The sequence below is a fragment of the Macaca mulatta genome, chromosome 14 (assembly GCF_049350105.2).
Source record: "Macaca mulatta isolate MMU2019108-1 chromosome 14, T2T-MMU8v2.0, whole genome shotgun sequence".
NCBI classification, from domain to species: Eukaryota; Metazoa; Chordata; class Mammalia; order Primates; family Cercopithecidae; genus Macaca; species Macaca mulatta.
Genome location: NC_133419.1, coordinates 50,756,981 through 50,777,138, shown reverse-complemented (window position 1 = coordinate 50,777,138; position 20,158 = coordinate 50,756,981). Strand labels below are relative to the sequence as shown.

Genomic DNA, 20,158 nt, shown 5'->3' with positions numbered 1-20,158 from the left:
AGGTCATAGGTGAAGCTTGGGAATGGATGAGACTGAAAAAAAAAGAGTGTAGATATGATTAAAACAATTAAGGACACAGCGACTTTGGGAAATACTTTAGACTGGCTGTTCTGGTATAGGAATGATATCAAGGAATACTGTTGTTACTCACTGTGTTAAACACTTAGTTTTATGACACAAAGATGCAAGGCTAGAGATCACTTGGTGATATGGACGTGTCCTCTAAATGCATCACATTAGAAGTATGTGGTAGAGAAACAAAATCTGAAATACACAGGGCCAGAAGCTAGTCTGGAAAAAATTCTTCCAAATCTAATGGTTTATAAATGAAAGAAAATATATGAGTTTTCCTAAATTTGACAATACTAAAAGTGACATTACCAGTAGTAGTTTGTGAAGACTATTTTGTAAAATGTAAATAACAATTTAGTCTTTTGAAAATTAAAAAAATCTTTATAGAAAACCTCACATATAATAGCCATATGAAGAGGTGATAACAAAAGTCATGCAAAAAATATGTGGAAGTATACTAGAAGTGTGTCAGGGACTTTATTGATAACATTATTGTTATTTTTTCTGGATTCTTGTGATGTTTATAATGCTATGATTTTTTTTTCTCATTCTAAGTAAGTATTCACCTTTGTATCTAATTTTGTATTTGTAATTTTGCTTCCTTTTTTTTTTTTTTTTTTTTTTTTTAAAGAAGGCCCCTAAATTCTATAAGATTCAGGCCCAACAATACCTGGGAGGCACAGAATCATGGAAGTTAAGAGGAGACAAATCACAGATGGAGAATACGTGCTGTTTTAAAAGATGCATTGGGGTAGCTAAGGAAGGCAGTTGCATTTGGTGATTCAGGGATTATTGATAATCTTCACTAATGAGTATGAATTTGGGCGTGGGAAGTGGAGGTTGTGTACTTTTTAAAGAAAGTGGCAGTAGAGTCTAAAAACAGTAGCTTTTGAGGAAAGCAAGGTCCAGGGAAGTTTTTTTGTATGTGTACTTGCTTCAAAGGTAGGTGGACATCTAAATATGTTAAAGGAAGGGAAAACATGCAAATAGCACAGAAGGAAAAATTAAAGGCAATAGCAAGAGAGGTTAAAGCAGCACAGAAATAGTGACGAGAGCAGGGAGGAAAAAGGAAATGGGATCAAGGCATAGGAGTGTTCTAAATAGTGGAATTCAGTGAAGGTGATTTAATTGTTACCGTATTAGCACTGTGCTAGTGCTGAGCGCAATAATTGGTTTTCATAATGCTGTAATTTTTCTGTAAATCAACATTTTATGCTTAGGTCAGTAAGATTTATAATACAATTTATAAAGATTTACAATCACGTAATTTATAAAGATTTTCATTTGGATTTTAAAATGAAATGTTTCATGACATAGTTGGAAGATAATTATCGTAATTATCTAATTAGTTGAATATGTTAAAATTAATCTTCCAAAATTTTTTGAATCAAGTGATTGCCCCAAATCAGCTTGAAGATATTATCAAGTAATTTTCTAGTAAGTTATATAAACTAATTAATAGAAAATGCATGAAATAATCTTATTTTCTCTTAATTTTATAGATGGTATGGAAAAAGGTACAGAATTGAGGGTCAGGTAGGATATTTATTATTACTTTTTTCCATTTCACTCATCAAAATGTATTGAGTGTTTATTATATGCCAGGAGCAGGTCTAGGGATAGAGCAATGAACAACACAAAATTTCTGCCTTCCTGGAATTTACATTTTAGTGGGAGAGACAGAATATAAGCAAATAAGCACATACGTATATATTGTCAGATAGTAACGTGTGTTACGAAGAAAAATAAGGGAGAGTAAGGCGACAGAGTTGTATAGGATGATATTTCAGATAGTGTGGTAAGGAAAGCCAGGTAGGACACTTAAATGTTGCTTTTTGTCAGTATATTTAGAAAACTATTTTATGCAAGTCAAATTGTGTTTACTAAGATCAAATCATTTACAATTTAATAGGAGCAACATCTGCTTACCTCAGTTTTCCCTTCTGAAATTATTGATATATAATAGTACCAGGCTAGATGTGGTGGCTCATGGCTGTACTCCCAGTACTTTGGGAGGCTGAGGTGGGAGAATCACTTGGGCACAGGAGTTTGAGACCAGCCTGGGCAAGATGCTGAGACCCCCATCTCTACAAAAATAATTGAAAATCAGCCAGGCATGGTGGCATGTATCTGTAGTCCCAACTACTTGAGAGGCTGAGGCAGGAGGATCCTTTGAGCCCAGGAAGTTGAGGCTGCAGTAAGCTATGACCATGCCACTGCACTCCAGCCTGGGTGACAAAGCAAGACCCTATCTCTAAAAAAAAAAAAATATATATATATATATATATATATATAAAATAATAATAGTATCTAAACCATAGGTTTGTTGCATGGTTTAAATAAGATTTTGTGTGACTGTTTTGGTGCCATACCCTAACTCTTCACTTTATATGAAGTATCCCTGTAAAAGGGAATAAAACTTTATTATGTTTCACAGATACTATGTTTTTCACAAATTGGTGGTTTGTGGCAGCGCTGTGTTGAGCAAGTCTGTTGGCACCATTTTTCCTACAGCATATGCTCACTTTGTATCTTCATATCACATTTTGGTAATTCTTGCAAAAATTTTTTAATTGTTTTATTAGTGTATCTGTTATGACTATTTGTGATCAGTGATCTTTGATGTTACTATTGTAGTTGTTTTAGTGCAACATGAACCACTGTACCCAGAGGAGAGCTAACTTAATTGATAAATGTGTGGATTCTGACTGCTCTACCAACTGACTGTTCGCCTATCTTTCTCCCCTGTCCTCGGACCTCCCTATTCCCTGAGACACTGCAATAATGAAAATGGGCTGATTGATAATCCTACAGTGGCCTCTCAGTGCTCAAGAGAAAGGAATAGTTGCACTTTTCTTACCTTAAATAAAAAGCTAGAAATGATTGTCCTTAGTGAGGAAGGCATGTGGAAAGCTGACATAGACCAAAAAGCTAGGCTTCTTGAGCCAGTTAGTTAGTTAAGCTGTGAATGCAAAGGAATGAATTTCTTGAAGGAAATTAAAAGCGCTTTTCCAGTGAACACAAAAATGATAAGGAAGTGACCAGCCTTACTGCTGATATAGAGAAGTTCCAGTGGTCTGGATAGAAAATCAAACCAGTCAGAACATTTCCTTAAAACAGCCTAATCCAGAGCCAGGCCCTAACTCTCTTCAATTCTGTGAAGGCTAAGAGAAGTAAGGAAGCTGCAGGAGAAAAGTTTGAAGCTAGCAGAGATTGGTTCATGAGGTTTTAGCAACTATCTCCATAACATAAAAGTGCAAGGTGAAGCAGCAAGTGCTGATGGAGAAGCTGCAGCAAGTTATCTAGAACATCTAGCTAAGGTAAGTGGAAGGTGGTTGCACTAAACAACAGATTTTCAGTGTAGGTAAATCAGCCTTCTATTGGAAGAAGATGCTAGGACTTTCTAGCTAGAGAGAAGTCAATGCCTGGTTTCAAAGCTTCAAAGGCTAGGCTGACTCTCTTGTTAGAGACTGATACAGCTGATAACTTTAAGTTGATGCCAGTGCTCATTTCCCATTCTGAAAATCCTAGGGCCCTTAAGAATTATGGTAAATCTACTCTACTTGAGCTCTGTAAACAGAACAACAAAGCCTAGATGACAGCACATCTGTTGATAGCATAGTGTAGTGAATATTTTAAGTCCACTGTTGAGATCTACTGCTCAAAAGAATATTCCTTTCAAAATATTACTGCTCATTGACAGTGCAGCTAGTCATATCCAAGAGCTCTGATGGAGATGTACAAGGAGATAAGTGTTGTTTTCATGCCTGCAAGCATAACATCCATTCTGCAGCCCATGGATCAAGGAGTAATTTTGACTTTCAAATCTTATTATTTCAGAATTACATCCCATAAGGCTATAGCTGCCATAGATTGATGGATGTGTGCAAAGTAATTGGAAAACCTGGAAAGGATTGACCATTCTAGATGCCCTTAAGAACATTTGTGATTCATGGGAGGAGATCAGAATATTGACATTAACAGGAATTTGGAAGAAGTTGATGCCAACCCTCATGAATGACTTGAGGGGTTCAAGACATTAGTGGAGGAAGTAACTGCAGATGTGGTGGAAATAACAAGGGAATAAGTAGAGCCTGAAGATGTGACTGAATTACTTCAGCATCATGAAAAAACTTGAACAAATGAGGAGTTACTTTTTATGGATGAGGAAAGAAAGTGCTTTCTAGAGATGGCATCTGCTCCTGGTAAAGATGCTGTGAACATTGTTGAAATGACAACAGTGGGTTTACATAAACTTAGTTGATAAAGCAATGGCAGCATTTGAGAAAATTGACTCCAATTTTGAAAGAAGTTCTACTATGAATAAAATGAAGCATTGCATGCTCCAGAGAAATTCTTCCTGAAACGAAGAGTCAATTGATGTGGCACACTTCACTGTTGTCTTGTTTTAAGAAATTACCACAGCTACCCGCCTTCAGCAACCACCACCCTGATAAGTCAGCAGCCATCAGTATTGAGGCAAGACCTCCCACCAGCAAAAGGATTACAATTTGCTGAAGGCTTAAATGATCATTAGCATTTTTTAGCAATAGAGTATTTTTAGATTAAGGTATGTACATTGTTTTTTAAGACATAATGCTACTTAGCACTTTACTACAGTATAGTGTCAATATACTATAGTATAGTGTAAATATACTTTTTATGCACTGGGAAACCAAAAAATTCATGTGACATGCTTTATTCTGATATTCACTTTATTTCAGTGGTGTGGAACCACATTTGTGGTATCTCCAAGGTATACTTGCATTTATTATGTATACTTTTATGTGAACCAAATAAGTTATAAGATGACCAACTCCTCTATTAAATACCTTTCTTTTCTGTGGATACCTCCAAATTACAGAATGAAGCTTCTGTGTTTTTTCAACTTGGAGATTAAATAATTGTTTTAAATTGAGGCATATGTATATACTGTAAGGTATATTAGTCTTAGATATACTATTCAGTGAATATTTTCTTGGATATATACCTGTATAATCGCCACACAGATCCAAGTATGCCATATTCCTAGCCCACCAAAAGAAATCTTTGTTCACCCTTTGAATCATTACTATCTTCTGTAGATAGTCATTGTTCTGACTTCCATTTCCATCAATTTGTTTTCTCTTTTTTGAATTTCACATTTCTGACTTCTATTTCCATTTCTATTTTATGAAAATTCAAAAAAGGCAAAACAATTTTATTTATTTATTTATGGTTTGTTATCTTTTTTATCTGGCTTCATTTGCTGAAAACAACTCCTACAAGATTCATCCACATTGTTACATTATCACCAGTTTGTTGGGTTTCAGTTCTGTGTAGTGTTCCATAGTTTAAATGGACCACAATTTATTTATTAATTTTCTAGTTTATGGACTTTGGATTATTTTTATTTTGAGGGAGTCATTATGAATAAAGCTTGTGTGTACATTTTTATACATCATTTTGGTAGACATATGTACTAATTTTGTTAGTTATATACAAGGAGTGGGTTTACTGAGTCATAGGGTAGATATATATATATTTTTAAAATAAGTGTTTTTTTTTTTTTTTAAAGTTCTGGGGTACATGTTCAGGATGTGCAGGTTTGTTACATAGATAAACGTGTGCCGTGGTGGTTTACTGGACCTATGAACCTATCACCTAGGTATTAAGCCCAGCATTCTTTAGCTCTTTTCCCTAATGCTCTGCCTCCCCACCCTCCCCCAACAGGCCCTAGCAAGTATTGCTCCCCTCCCTGTGTCCATGTTTTCTCATTGTTTGGCTCCCACTTATAAGTGAGAACATGCAGTGTTTGGTTTTCTGTTCCTGCGTTAGTTTGCTGAGAATAATGGCTTCCAGCTTTATCCATGTCCCTGCAAAGGACATGATCTTGCTCCTTTTAATGGCTGCATACTATTCCATCATGTGTATACACCATTTTCTTTATCCAGTCTATCATTGATGAGCATTTGGGTTGATTCCGTGTCTTTGCTATTATGAATAGTGCTGCAGTGAACATATGTGTGCATGTATAATATACTGATTTATATTCCTTTGGGTATATACTCAGTAATGGGATTGCTGGGTCAAATGGTATTTCCAGTTCTAAATCTTGGTGGAATTGCCACACTGTGTTCCACAATGGTTGAACTAATTTACATTCTCATCAACCGTGTAGAAGAGTTCCTGTTTCTCCACAACCTTGCCAGCATTTGTTGTTTCTTAACTTTTTAAATAATCACCATTCTGACTGGTGTGAGGTGGTATCTCATTGTAGTTTGATTTGCATTTCTATAATGATCAATGATGTTGAGTTATTTTTCATATGTCTGTTGGCTACATGTATGTCTTTTTTTGAGAACTGTCTGTTCATATCCTTTGTAGAGTGGGTATACTTTTAACTTTAGTAGAAACTCCAAGCAGTTTCCCAAGTTGTACCAGTGTATTCACCCAAAAGCATTAGGTGAGAGTTTCAGTTGCTTCACATTCTCAATAACACTTCCAGTGAGTGAAGTCTTTAGCCATTCTGGGAGGTGTGTATTTATGTATCATTATCATTTTAATTTGCATTTCTATGGTGCTGATGATGCTCAAGTGCTTCTATATATGTTGACTGGCCATTTGGATATTGATATTCTCTTTTGTGAAATTTCTCATTAGATCTTTACCCCTTTAAAAATTTGATTGTTTGCCTTCTTTATTATTGATTTATAGTAATTATTTATATTATGTATTTTATATACAAAACTTTTGTGAGATATATGTATTGGGAATATCTTCTCCTGGTCTGTGGCTTATCTCTTAGTGTTTTAATCTTAATGGTGTCTTTTAGGGAACAAAAGTTCCTAGTTTTCATGAAGTCCAACTTATTTTTTTATTTAGTAGTTAAGTGCTTTTGAATATTAATTTAAAAAATCTTTGCCTACAGGAAAATCACAAGTATATTTTCCTACATTTTCTTCTAGAAGTTTTATAGATTTGTCGTTCACTTTTTTTTGAGGCAGGGTCTTGCTCTGTCACTCAGGTTGGAGTGCAGTGGTACAAATACAGCTCAGTGTAACCTTGACTTCCTGAGCTCAAGTGAGCATCCTGCCTCAGCCTCCCTTGTAATTGGGACCATGGTGCATGCCGCCATGTCCAGCTAATTTTTTGATTTTTTTTTTTTGTAGAGGTAGGGTCTTACCATGTTGCCCAGCCTGGCCTCACACTCCTGGGCTCAAAGGATCCTTCCCTCTTGACCTTCCAAGGTGCTGGGTTTACAGCTGTGAGCCACCACACCTGGCTACCTTTCACTTTTAGATATGTGATCTAAAATTAATTTTTGTTCATGGTGTGCAATTGGGATTAAGGTTTTTGTTTGTTTGTTTTACTGGTTTATAGTGCTGTAGCACCATTAATTGAAAAGATTGTCTTTTCCTATCAGACTTGCAATGGTATTTTTCATAAACTAAGTGACTGTTTATATGTGGATCTGTTTTTGGACTCTGTTCCATTAGTCTATTTATGCATTCTTTTGTTGTTGTCACACTATCCAATATAATAAATCTTGAAGTCTGGTAGTGTCAGTTCTCAACTTTGTTCTTCTTAAAGATTGCCTTGGCTAGTCTAGGATCGTTGCATTTCTGTGTAATTTTTAGGAGCCTTACATCAATTTCCACAAAAAAACTTAATGGAATTTTGATTTGGTTTGCATTGTATCTGTAGATTAATTTGGGGAGAATTAGCACCATAGCAATATTGAGTCTTTCAAACCATGAACATGGTATATTTCTCCATTTATTTACATCTTAAATTTTTTTCTCAATTTTTAGTTTTCAGTTGTAGATGTCTTTATTCATTGGTATTTTATTTTCTTATGTTATTGTATAAGTGGTGTTTCATAAATTTTATTTTTGATTTTTGTTATTATTATATAGAAATAGAAAAATCTTGAGCTTGTATCAAACAACCTTACTGAATTTGCTTATTCATTGTAGTTGGTATATAATCATGTCAACTGTTTTCTTTTTATCTTTATACTTTCCCACTCTCTTATTGCCTATTTTCCTGACTATAACCTTTAGTGTAATGTTGAATAGAAGTGATGATAGACAATCTTCTTCTCTCTTTAACCTTGGGGGAAGTGTTGAACATTTTACCAATCTAATAAATAGATTGGTATTAGCAGTAGATTTGTGTGTGTATGTGTGTATGTATCATTACTATTATTTTTGGTAATAGTTACCTTTTATCAGATTAAGGAAGTTCCCTTCCATTCCTAGGTTACTAAGAGCTTTTTTTAAAAAATGATAAATGAATGTTAAATTCTATCAGATACTTTTTCTGCATCTATTGAGATGATCCTAGAATGTCTCTCCTTAATTTTGTTAATGTAGTGAATTACTTTCTTTTTTAAAGATGGGTCTCACTATGATGCTCAGGCTAAAGGGCGGTGGCTAGTCACAGATGGAATCGTGGTGCAGTACAACCTGAGCTCCTGGTCTCAAGTGATTCTTCTGTCTCAGCTTCCCAAGTAGCTGGGACTCCAGGCTCACATCACTGTGCCTGGATATTACTTTGGTTTATTTTTGAATGTTGAATCAACTTTGTATTCTTGGAATAAACCTCACTTGATTGTGTATATTATCCTTATATATTGCTGGCTTTGCCTTGCTAAATTTTTTTTTATTTTTAAAAGTTTTCATCTGTGTTCATGAGAGATGTTGGCCTATAATTTTCTTTTCTTGTGTCCATATCATGTATTTGTATTATTAGGCTGATGCTGGCCTTACACAGTGACTTAAGAAGTGTTTTCCTCTCTCACTATTGGCTAGAAAAATAGTATAAGATTGATTTCTGTTATTTTTCATCTGTATGATAATCTCTTTTTCTCTTTTTAAAATTTGTGAAATAGTCATCACAATAGAGTATGGTTGTCTTCTTTTGCAGCTGAAGAAACTGAAGCTTGTAGAATTTCAGTACCATTAGGTAGCTGGTGGTTACTGCTCTGTATTAAAAACCAACCTGTTTTACTTCGAAGCCTTTGCTATACGGTATACATGGAAGAAAAATGACTGTCCAGGTGATCATATGGAGATCTTAAGAAATACCAGAGGTTGTTCTTTTGGAAGCTTGTACACTTCTTTTAAAAACTTACTTCCTGTCGGTCTAAGAAGGACACTCTTGATGAATGCTTCTTAGTTGTTTGCGAGGGTTGTGGTTTAAAGTAGCTAAGCTTTATAATTCTGTTGGCTCTGTCAAATGAAAAGTCTGTCCATTCCAAAACTGACAAATCAGTTTTATTTCTGTGTAAGAACAAATGGTTACTTGGAATTTACTGGGATTTTTCTTTTTCCAAATCCACATAGTACTGGCAACATTTTTTTCTTTGATGTTAAGGTATTGCCAACATTTATTCTTTACAGTATATGATAGGTTAAGGGATTCCATTCATTATATACTGATAGGTCCAAGGATAAGGGAAAAAATTCATACAAAAGGGAAATATAAGGTGAGTTTTAAGACAAATCTGGTACCTTATTTTCCCACAAGCCCAAACATTCTTACTTTCTTATATAAGAAAAATGTTTGACTGTTATTTCATGTGGAAACATCTTTTCTTCCTTTAAGTGATGTAGAATATTTGAAAAACTATTCCTTGTTTTTGTTAGCAAAGAATTTAGGTTTTCTAACAATTGTTTACTAATGATTTCTCATTCTGTAGCTATTTACATTTTTTTTCTTGAGGATTTTATTGGAAATGTTTGGCATCTTTATGAGTTTTCAGCAAGTTTTGATGTGTTTAATCACTAAAATTTATACTGTGCCAATGATATTATTTTATTTACTTGATATGAAAAACCTCCATAAGTTTGTCTCATTTCCAGTTAACTTAATTGAAACATTTGGCTCCCTTTGAAACCGCTTCTCATTTTTAAAGCAGAAGGTGTTATTTAGTGAAACCTACAAAAGAATAATGTTAGAGAAAAAAGTACTTTTTAGCTGAAAAATGTTCTGTATTAATAAATTTTAGAGCTAGAAACTTTTTCGAGAACTCAGTCAATCCTTGTGGGACTTTTGAAATTGCTATCTCAGTGGCAATATTTTCTTGACAAATAGAGTATTGAGTGCTTTTAATGATCTCTTATTAATTATATATGGCTCCGACAGTAGAGAGCTGAGTTTGGCTTAAAGGAATAGATACTATTTTTACCCATGGTCACCTTAAAAATTGGAGTTAAAGTATTGGCCTGCTGGCCTTTTTTCTTCTCTTTAGTTCTGCTAGTAATAGTAGGTTTTATTTGCCATTGTATAGGTTTAATTGGTTAACATGTGGCTGCTACTATTTAGTAAAGTTAATTTTTAGTATGAGAATTAAGAGTTTGATTTTGGTTTTTATATAAAGTGAAGCTATGGATTAATAGATTTGTAGTTAATTATGCTGAATAACAAAAGTCTAATATTTGGATGATCAGTGTATTAGTAGAATTAGAAATACTTGCTCTTGAAGTTGTTTAAAAATTGAGATAGAAAAAGAGGAAGCTGATTTTATTAATGCTGTAAAACAGGAAAAATAAAAAAATAGAGGTATGCTATCAAAAGTAAGTATTTGGAAAGGAATATTTGAGTGGTAAATTACTTATGAACTGACAACCGTTAATTCTTTGCTTAAGATTAAAATCAAAGTATAATGTTATCAAAACAAGCATAGAAAAGGCATGCCAGTTCCCCCCATATTTAGGATATTATTTTTCAAAACATTTGCTGAATTAAAAAAAGGTTACTTAAATTTCAAATGTGAATTTTCCTCCAAATGAAAATTTTCCCTTTTTCTCAGTGTTTTGCTAATGTTCAAGTGGCAGTAGGTGTGGGAAACTGTTGCAAGCAATATCTCCCAAGAGCGAGCTTATTCTCCTATTGTAGATATCTGGGTATCATTGCTTTCCTTTCCTGCACTGTATCATGGTTTAGTTATTTTATGGAAATCTGTCAGAGTGAAAGAGCAAAAGGTCAGTTGGAAGAGAAAAAAGATGAAACTGAAACTAAAAGTGGTTAAATATACTTACATTAGTTATCAATTACTACTTGTATATTATCCATGGTACATTTTAAATTTGCATTGACTTTTTTGTTTTTCTTTAGGTACCTTGCTAGGATTATCGATTTTGGTCATTATGAGCAGATGTGCTTATCATGTACATAACATTATGTGACCATTCAGTTCATTCATTGTGCTCAAGTGATAATAACCAATTTTAATATTAATTTTGTAAAACATATAGACCTTAATGTTCCTCACAGATGGAACTTAATCTTCCCCCACAAATTTTGTTTTGTATATTTTAATTGCAAAAATAAAGGATTTATTCATATTGTAGTTACTTTCCATCAACATGAATGAATAATTTTCACTATTTTTCTTGTTAGCGTTTTAAAGTTTTATTGAATTAGATGGCTAAATGAATAGTAATTATATTGTCTGCATTGTAATTATCTTTGATTTCAGTTATTCACACCATGTCTTTACAACTGATAATCAAAATTATTTCAAAGTTTGAAAATTTTTAACATAAAATTTCTGCTCAATTTTTATAATTTTAAAATTTCTTTCAAGTAATACATATATATAGTTAACAATAAGATAGTACCAAAAGGCTTAAGGTGAAAAATAGCAGTTTTCTTTTTAGTTCTGTCCCCTTCTACAGTCCTGCACCCCAAAAGCAATCACTCCTAATTTTTTCCCAATTTCTTAAGGTATTTACCTACATAATATAAAATAATATGGCTCTTCTACTAATTTTTTGGCCTAAGCATAAGTTTTCTTATGATAATTGAGGAGTTAGCTCTTTTATTATGCCTCTCTCCATTCTTTTTCCATTCTCTTCTTATAGTTATGTCATGAATTTAAAATCTATTTTTGGTATTTACATTGCTTGATTATGGAAATACTGTTTATTTGTGAACTAAATAGTCCACTTTTTTTTTTTCTTTTAAAGCATCCAGTGTTACTGTTAATAAGTATTAAGCCATTCTCATTTCTCTCTGGAAGTGTTCAAGATTTCCTTTACCCCTGGTGCTCACAAGTTTTGTGATGCTGTGCTTTGATAAGTGTCCTTTTTTCGACCTTTGTGCTGATATTCAATGGATCTTTTTATCTTTTAATTTTTTGGGAAAATTTCCTGTGGGTTTTTTTTCTTTTTTTTTGTATTTTTTTTCTCTTCCCTTTTTTTGATTCTTTCTGGGCTTCCTATTAGTTGACAATTCTGTTCCCTAGGTTAATTTGCCTAATTTTTAAAGTATTTTTCCTCTATAGTTTATATGTTAGGCTTTTTGTCTTATTTTTCTAGTTGTGCTTCACTTCAGCTTTCTGTCTACTGAATTATAAAAATTTTGTTATCATAGTTTTAATTTCTTAGAGGAGTTCCTTATTCTCTGTTCCCATTTTAATATTATGTTTTTAATTCAGGGGTACAACATCTATTATTTTTCTGAGATTATTAATAAGAGTTTATTGATGTCATTCCTCCTGGCTCCTAATTTCTTTTGGCACATTTTGGTCTGCTTTTCTGTTGGAAGCTTTTGTCAGATTCTTCAAGTCTTAGTTCTTGCAAAAGCAGAATCTAAAATACCCTATCTTTGGTTTATTTGGAAGGTGATTCCAGGAATTATAATGAGAGAATAAGGAAGTGAGACACGGAAGAGAGGAAATCCAGTACAAGGTGTATTGATTTTGTGGGTTATCGTTTTGGGCGACTGGAACTCAATACTGCTGGAGACTTTCAGAGAGACTGTATAGAACTGCACTGTCTAATACTAATCACTAGCTACATATGGTTATTAAAATTAAAATTAAAATGAATGAAATTAAATAAAATTAGAGATTTAGTTTGCATTCATACCAGCTGCACTTTAAGTGCAGATATAGAACACTGGACAGTGCAGATATAGAACACTCCGATTCAGTCCAGTCCAGTGCAGATATAGGACATTTCCATCATGGTTTAGAACATACCTTAGAATTGTACCATGGAGGTTCAGGAAAGCTGACCTATTTATCTACCAACATCTGTCCCTTATTGATTTAAGAGTCACTCCTAGAGTTCCTGACTCCCTGTCACTTACGGCCTGTGCCACACAGGGGCTGTGTCATTTCTGCTACCTTACTCATTTCCACTTGTTACCTATTAACACCAAATGCAGAGTTTCTCTAGTTCGTTTTTTTCTAGAGACCCAAATCCTGGTCTTCTATTAGTCTGAGGAAAGTAGTCACTTGACTGAGTGTGGTGGAGGGAAGATAGGCTTTTATAAGTGTAAGTATGCAGATTTTTAGCTAAATTGCCCATATTTTTTGGGGGAAATCTTACTCCAGTATCCCATGGCAACTGTTACATTCAATCTAAGCCTTTGGAGGATTCTGTGGAGTAAATTGACTTCTTATTCTTGTCCTTTACCACAGGCATTCTGATTTTAGTTTTCCCTGATCTGCAAATTACTACCACTCCGTAGCTTAAGAAAAATTATGATACATAGTATTTCAAACATGTGGAAAAGTATAAAGAAAAAATGTGCTTGCAATTCATATAGTGCTGGGATAAATTCAACTAAGCCCTGATGGGTTTGTCTTTTTTTTTTTTTTAATACTAGGAATCTTTTATTTGTTTAAATTTTAGGAGACTTATCACCACCCAGTGATATCAAGGCTATGGGGTTGTTACGTCTTTTTTCTTCTCCTTTGCTGTGTTTAGTTGGCTAATAGTTTATTGAGAATTTTTTGGTCTATTTGCATAAGAGATCTTAGCATATTATAATATTCTTTCTGTGTAACATTTGTCTGCATTTGGTTTTGATGTCCAGGTAACACTAGATTTATGAAAAATGTTTGTGTTACCTCTTTTTCAGTTATATGGAACAGTTTGTACAAACAAAACAGTTTGTACAAAATGTTCCTTAAATGTTTGGTTGAACTACCCAGTTTAGGCCTGGTTGCTTTGTGTGTGTGTGTGTGTGTGTGTGTGTGTGTGTGTGAGAGAGAGAGAGAGAGAGAGAGAGAGAGAGAAGGGGGGGGAGAGAGAGAGAGAGAGAGAGACATTCCTTCTTACTAGTTTAATGTTTTTCTTTTTAAAACACATTAAATGTAATTTTTTCAGTTAGAGTCTGTTAGTGGTAAGTTCTTTATGTGTCTGAAAATTTCTTTAACTCTCACTCTTGGATGGTAGTTTAGCTGGGTATAGAATTCTGAGAAGCCTGTTTTGAGTTTTTTCTTCCTTAAATCTTTTGAACATTTTCCAAGTTTTTTCTTATTTTTAATTTGGCTTGATGACCATGTGGTTTGATATGTGGCCTGAATCTTAGTTAAGTATTAGGTCTATAGATTTAACAAATGAAAACTAATTTTTATAATTTGTTTCCTAGTTTTTATTTAGATACCAGCAATATTCATGATAAAAAGTACCATATAGTCTCAGATATCTTTAATTTTAGTGGTTAGAATTATGTTAAAATATTAAACCAGCATGTCTGAATCATGACTACATAATAAAGCCTATTGATTTAATTGGTTTGAGGTGGGAGTCCAAGCCTGTGTTTTCTTTCAGTGCACTCAGATAATTCTAATGTACAGTCAGAGATTAAACAACATGAAGTTACAAATTGAACTGTAAATTCAGTGATATCCTAATACAAATCTCAACAGTCTTCTTCCTGTTTTGTTTTTATTTAAAAAGTTGGCAGCCTAAATTTAAAATGTATGTGGAAACACAAATCAATAGTCAAAGCAATAAAAAAGAAGTGCATCATTGGATTTATAGTTCCTGATTTCAAGATTTATTAAAAGACAGTGTGATATTAGTGATAGGATGGATATTATGGACAATAGACCCACACATACAATCCAGTTGGTTTTTGGCAAAGGTATTAGGGCATTTCAAAGGAGGAAGTAATAAAATTTGCAACAAATGTGCTGAGAAAACTGTGTAATATGTATGTAACAAAATGAATACTGACTCTTACCTCACATCATACAGGAAAGATGAACTTAAAGTGTATCATAGACCTACATTTAAAACTAAAAAAAGCTATAAGACATCTAGAAGAAAACACAGAACACAGAAAACACAAACTATAAAAGAAAAAATTCATAAAGTGTACCTTGTCAAAATTAAAACCTTTTGTTCTTTAAAAGTTATCAATAAGAAACTGAAAAGATAAGCCTTAACATAGAAAAAATACTTATAATACATATATTTGAGAAACAACTTATATATTGGATATATAAAGAACTCTTACAACTCAATGAAAAGAAAATAATTGACTCAATTTAAAATTGGCATAATATTTCAATGCTGCTACCACATTCTAAAAGATTTGAACATGTACCATTTTCATTCCTCGGAAAATAGTTTGGCAGTTTAGCATATGATACTGAAATTCTCTTCTAGGTATTTATCCAAGAGAAATGAAGACAGATGCCCACACAAAAATTTCGTCATATGTGTTTATAGCAGTTTTATTCATCATAGCTCTAAACTGGGAACACCCAGATATTCTTTGCAGGTGAATGGATAAACAAATTGTGCTCTATCCCTACCAGTAGAAGGGAATTAACTATGAACACAGACATGGATGAGTCTTAAAACATTAACAAAAACATAATGCTAAATGGAGGAAGCCACATACAATAAAGTATATTCTGTATAATATCATTTATATGAGATTTTAGAAATCAAAAACTAATTTGTAGTGTCAGAAAGTAGATTAGTGCCTTGGGATAGTGGTAGGAGAGTTTGACTGCAGAGGCAAATGAGGTATCTTTTGTTGGTGATGGAAATGTTTTGTATTTTAATTTTGTTGGTTATCACACAGTTGTACAACATTTGTTTAAAATAATCAAACTGCACATTTTAAATGGGTGTATGTATATTTTATTCAACTTTATGTTACAGTTACTTTCTGCTGTATATTACTGGGAATGTCTTTCATTACTTATATAGAAATAAGGCCAAAAAACTATACAGTTAAAAATATGGTAATAGTCACTTCAGATATTTTATGTGTGCCTATTAAAGCAAACAGAATACTAAACTTGTTTTATATATGTTCAATAAACTGCTGAACAATAATAGGATGCAATGGCCCTGTTGTTAGACTGTTGGAGCAAGTGTAATAGCAATAACCTACCTTCCTTTTTACCTTCCTTCCTTCCCCTCTCCTTCCCTTTGTTTCTCCCTTCCTCCTTCACTCCCTTCTCTCCCTCTTATGCCTATCCTATTTCCCTTTGCTGGTGACAGTGCAAGTTGAATTTGTACACCGATCTAGACTCAGATTAGTTTAATAAATTTTTAAAAAGATCAAGCTGAATGAAGAAGGAAAATTAAAATTTTACAGTACCTGAAACTAAAAGGTTAAACAAATGGATTAATCTGTTTAAAAAATGTTACATTTTCTGCGCATCTAGAATTCAGTTAAGAAGATACACTGAAAATTGCAGTTTACTGGATGATCTTAGGAAAATTACTCTGTTCCTCAGTTTTCTCATTTGTAAGACAACAATAATAATATGTTGAAAGGATTAAATGAGCTAATACTGCTGGCACATAGTAACTACTCAATAATTATTTGCCTGTCATCATCATGGTCGTATTAAGAGTGAAATTTCTTCCACATCTGACCATGGCTATTTTAATATATGTGTTACTAAGCAATATAATGTATTTTAAAGAAAAATATGGTGATATGCCACTTTTGAAGAAACAAAAAAGATGTGCATTGTAAATTTTAGATCATAGGTGAAATTGTACTTACTGTCAATTCATTAGGTGCATGCAATAAACATTTAGATAGGAGCATTGTTAGAGTTTTTGACCGCTTTCGTACATGTCAAAATGGCTTTGAAGACATAATTGCGGTTTTCATATTTTTCATACTTTAGCATTTTGGTACATGCCATTTTAGAATGTATCTTAGACATTTGATAAGTGTCAAGATTTCCCCCTTACTCTGTCATCTAGCATATATTGAGTACCTGGTATATACCAGATGTTGGGGATATGACAGTGAACAAGACAATCTAGATGCCTCTGTCATGGAACTTAGATTTCATTGTTGGGGGAGATGCTGGTGGGGGAAAGATTGGACAAGACAACACGTAAAATAACAAGATAACTTCAGATAGTAATAAGTGATGAGAAGAAGAACATGGGATGATGGGGGTAGAACATACCTGGAAGGACTAATTTAGGTTGTGTGGTTATAGAAAGCCTTTGTGAGATGACATTTGAACAAAGACCTGAATGATGAAGAGTCATGAAAATCTGGGGGTGGATTTTCTAGTCAGTGGGGACAGGAGTTCAGCTGCATCTTAGACCCGATGAGCTTGGTATATTTGAATACTTACAAAAGATGAGTATTGCTAAAGGATGGTAATTAGGTAGAAGACTAATAAAGTAGAAGAGGAGGGTGGAAAGATAGGCAGGACCTATCTTTCACAGATAGCCTTGGGCATAATTTCTTACTGAGTCTGTGAAGCTTGATGCTGTAAGCAAAGAGAATTATGGAAAAGAAGTGGTTGGTATTAACGGTGTGGCTTTTAGGAAACAGGCAAAAATATCCTGGAAGATTTTTATTGGGGATTTAGAAGTATAATAAAATAAATAATCATTAACTTTGTATGCCATGGGGAGAAATCAGGTCTGATTATTGACTTCTCTTTAGGGAAACATCAATTTGTAAAATGTGTTTTGAAAGTAGCAGAGGAGGTAATATGGGCATACTACTCTTTCCCTCCCATTAATTCTTTAGACTTCTTCTTTGATATTTTACTGTGAGTGTGGGATTTCCCCCCTGTATATATGATATTTGTGATGAAGAAAAGCAAATAATTTAGCTAGAGTTTAACACTTTTTTTTCCTACTCTTTGATCAAAACATAAATAGTATTTGGATACTGTATAGTAATATACAAGGAGAAGCGACTGGAGAGGGCTTGTTTGGTTAAGATCACTCATTTAAGTAGATTAGAAAAGTGTACCTACGGAGAAGCATCCCTTGGAAGATAAGACTAGGTTATTTTATTTAGCCTTCTTCTTGGTTGCTATGGTTTGGATGCTTGTCCTCTTCAAACCTCATGTTGAAATTTGATCTTCAGTGTTAGAGGTAGGGCCTAATGGGAGGAATTTGGGTCATAGGGATGAGTCCCTTACAAATAGATTAATGACTTCCATTGGGGTTGAGTGAGTTTTCCATTAGTTCCTAGAAGAGCTTCTTGTTAAAAAGAGCCTGGCACCTCCTTCCATCTCTCTCTTGCTTCTTCTTTTGTCATGTGGTCTCTGCACACTGGCTTCCCTTCACCTTACCCCATGAGAGGAAACAGCTTGAGGCCTTTCCTAGATGCAGATGTCCATTCTTGAACTTTCCAGTCATCAGAATCATGAGCCAAATAAATCCTTTTTCTTTATAAACTCCCTAGCCTCATGTATTCCTTTATAGCAACAAAAAATGGAATAAGACATTGACTAAGTCCTTTATAAATATATATAAGTATTTAAGTGTGTTTTTTACATATGGGGACAGCTTAGAGTCTCAAATATTAGACATACCTAAATGTAATAAGTGGCTTCTAGACTGGATTCTATAAGCAGTGCTACAAAGAATGTTATTGGATCAGCTGACAAAATTGTACCAGTACAGTAAATCTGATGCAAGTATTTAGTGATGTTGATTTTTCTGGAGTCGATAACTATAGTGTGGTTATGTAAGAGAATATTCCTAATCTTAGGAAATTTACATTGAAGAATTTAGGGCTAAAAAGCATGATGTAAGCAACTTACACTAAAAAAGTTCAGGGGTGAATAATATATATTTTATATATATATTCATATATATATAGAGAGAGAGGGAATGTAGGAGTATGTTAATAATAAAAGAAATAGGACAAAATTTTAACAATAGATGGATCTGGATAAAGGACATATAGGAGTTCTATGCACTAATCTTATTTTTGCAACACTTCTGTAAGTTTAAATTTTTTATGTCTCAATAAAATGTTAAAAATGGGTTAAAGATATTTTTTGTTTAAAAATAATTTCAAAATGTGGCTATATCTCATTGGTAGAAATACTATCAATTCTCTGTTGAGTTTCTCAAGCAAAATGCCAATGGTAGTACAATTATTAAGTGTTAAATGTTGAATTACAAACTAATATTTTTTGAATCTAGAGGTAGGAAAGATTAGTGTGGATTGAATGTTAGAACTATGAAAAAAAGTGCAGAGTGGTGAGGTAGGTAAGAGAAACTGGAAAGAATAAGCTGGTTGAGAATTCAGAATTGGAGAAGGTAAATTTAGTAGTTACCCATGTAAATGCTACCATTGTGAAGCAATGTTTTGTAGTCTTTTGCAGTCTTCCTGAGGATACTTACCATATTTTATTGATTTTTAACATGCAAATTTTTTTCCACATTAAAAAAATATCTGAAATCAGGATGTACCTTATAATCAGTGGCATCTGATAATTAGCGTCGGTGTGGATTAAAGTCAGTTTTTCCATAAAAGATTTGTGGTTTTGCCTGTAACCTGGGGGCACTACCAGTAACCTGGAGGCACTACCACTTTTCTTCTGCCAGTAACGTGGGAACAGTACCAACCTGAAACTATTTTAAGTTATCTTTTGTGTTTGAGTACTTGGACCACCCTAGTGTGAATTCAGATTACAGATTTGTGTGTGTTCTGGCTGGTGGTTCAGGTTTGGAGAGGAGATAGCACCTCCCTCCCACATGCCACTAGTGCCAAGATTGAGAAGACAAATTTCTGTGCTGTTGCTTTCCATGTAATAGGTTTATTTCCCCTTTACTCTTACACCTTTTTTGTCACAGTCTTATTATGGGGGTTCCTGTTAGACTACTCATCTTGGATATTTTTTTTTTGTTTTCAGTTATATATGAAAATAATGATGATAAAATACTTTTTTTCCTGGCTAACTTCAGTGTGCTTGCTTTTTGGATATGTGTTCTTAATTGTATTATTCCTATGCATGGTTTCACAGATATCTTTAATCTCACCCTATCCATAGGAATTCTAAAGGTAAAATAATACCCTACATTGATAGCTCAGTCCATTAAGTCATTTGTCTTGG

At 33.6% G+C, this 20,158-nt stretch overlaps 1 protein-coding gene across 4 annotated transcripts in view; it reads left to right on the top strand.

Moving 5' to 3' along the window:
* The window catches only part of PDE3B (phosphodiesterase 3B), a 207,950-nt gene that overhangs the window by 46,867 nt on the left and 140,925 nt on the right, over window positions 1-20,158 (top strand). The gene's annotated exons all lie outside the window — the stretch shown is intronic.